This window comes from Cherax quadricarinatus, chromosome 29 (genome assembly GCF_038502225.1).
Source record: "Cherax quadricarinatus isolate ZL_2023a chromosome 29, ASM3850222v1, whole genome shotgun sequence".
Classification (NCBI taxonomy): domain Eukaryota; kingdom Metazoa; phylum Arthropoda; class Malacostraca; order Decapoda; family Parastacidae; genus Cherax; species Cherax quadricarinatus.
This window is the reverse complement of record NC_091320.1, coordinates 33,837,181-33,839,280: the sequence shown is the minus strand read 5'-3', so window position 1 is coordinate 33,839,280 and position 2,100 is coordinate 33,837,181. Positions and strand designations below refer to the sequence as shown.

The 2,100-nt window shown below is 37.8% G+C and overlaps 1 long non-coding RNA gene across 1 annotated transcript; it reads left to right on the top strand.

Annotated features, from left to right (window-relative positions):
* Positions 1–218: 218 nt before the first annotated feature.
* LOC138853401 (uncharacterized) lies at positions 219–1,359 on the top strand. The gene is made up of 2 exons (XR_011392587.1): positions 219–279; positions 702–1,359. It is a non-coding gene; the product is annotated as an uncharacterized lncRNA (long non-coding RNA).
* The last annotated feature ends 741 nt before the right edge of the window (positions 1,360–2,100 follow it).

The following is a 2,100-nucleotide window of genomic DNA, read 5'->3' as shown; positions in this document are numbered from 1 at the left end:
AGTCTAAAATATATACATGTAAAATTAACAGACAATATTTACATTGAAAATCAATAACATTGTTATAATATTACCCGTTACCAAACCTATGTGTGATACTGTTAAGTAATTAACAAAGGTTTTCAAGACAGGGCAATCGTGTGTGATCTAGTTTTTATCTAGACGTGAGACAATGACCCTGTGACATAATCTTGTATAAAAGCAGCTGTGAACATCATGTCAACACAGTCAACGTGAAGCAGTCGTCTTGATAACTCCTCTGTCACCAACATGAAATACGTGAGTACATCTTTTCAGAAAATATTGTTCATGTTCCTCCACTCATATCTCTTACCATTTTTTGATGCTGATTGATCTTCACTATGTTCCAAGATTTGTGTTTCAAAATATCTGAAACACATTAACATGTATTATTTTGAATTTACGTAAAATTGCTTTTTTTAATTTTATTACGATCTTAATTTACGTAAATGCTCTTCAAGCATAGTTTACATACCAGTATCACCAGTTAAATAACAAGTTATTTTTTATGATTATCTGGTTTTGTATCACCTTGTACCTTGTCATTGTAGTTACAAGTTAGTAAACGCAGCAGCAGTTACTTCAAGACAGTTCTTACAAAGACAAATGTCAAATTCATAATAGTAAAAATTAACTACGAAACTAGGGTATTTAGACCATTTTTTCTTTCATTATTACAGTTGTCGCTGATCTTTGTGGTGGTGGCCCTGACCGCCCTGGTAGGGTTCACTCAAGCTGTGCCTAACCCTGGCCCCGCTGCTAACCCGGACACAGTTGTTGACCCAAAAGTTACTGGTTTGGCTAGTGGTTTAGGAAGCATTATTGCTCAGAAGCTAAACCTCGTTAAAAATCTTTTTTAATCAATTATTGCCTTGACATGTTCACAGTGATTTCCACCAAGCAAACAATCCGTCAGTAAAAATTAAACACTAATTATAAAAACATTTTATTGATAAATATGCATTTGAAATTCTGTAATAAAGTTGGTAGAATTACCGACAATATGTAAAGTAAAAGGCCACAAGCGAGACGTTGCCACAATAAAAATGTTACATTAGTTGCACTTGTATCCTTTTACTTTACATCTGAAATTGTGTAGCTGTAAAACCTAAGGTCGAGAAAAAATGGGTTTAAAATTCAGAACCAAGTGCTCGTGTACTGGAGGAACACTGATAAGCTACCAGACCTACTCCAGTATCATCACAGACCTTCCAGCTCCTCCAAAATCTTACGTCTTAAACCTCCAGGATTTGCAGCATTGAGTAGTAATCACTTAGTTGTTCAAGAATTAAAAATGTGAGTTGAATACTTCGATAATAAAGTATATTTTCTGAAAAAGGAACTCTAATTTGCTCTCTGATAAAAATGTTATGCAGTTAAGGTGTTAAGAATTTAGTGCCTATCACCTGATTCTTAATCCAAAACTTGTGTGACCTTAAAGGGCCCCAGGGCTAATGGCTCAATATCTGGTTCTTGGGTGATGGTACCCAAGATGGCACTACAGAATTTCTCGTTGAGGACATCAAAAAAATTAAAGACATGGGAGAACGTCTGGGCTTATCTTTAAACCCCACCAAATGTGAAATAGTTTCTACTAGTCGACAGATTACCCAGAATATTAGTGTTGTTTTACCAGGAGCGCGAGCCATTGATCCAGCCAACAGCACTCTCCTTGGTGCTCCTCTTGCGTCCAGTGCCATCGATCTGATCCTAGAAAAAAAAATCTCAGACCTCAGGACGATGGAAGGCAGGATGAAAGACATCGATACACACATGATACCTTCTATCTTCTCACCAGGTGCCTGTCAATCTCATAACTGACCTACTTCCTGAGATGCTACCCAGCCTTCAGCAGTCCGAAACTCAAGGAATATGACTCTCTCCTTAAGACCATGCTAGAAAGAGTATTGAATCTTTCCCTCGAAGAGGACAGTGGTTACAAGCCTCACTTCCAGTCAGGCTTGGGGGGCTGGGAGTACGTAAATCCTCCCAGTTTGCTCTACCAGCTTTCCTGTCCTCTTCCATAGCATCAAATGAGTTAATAAACCAAATTCTTCCGTTCAACCTCAGTGACTCAGC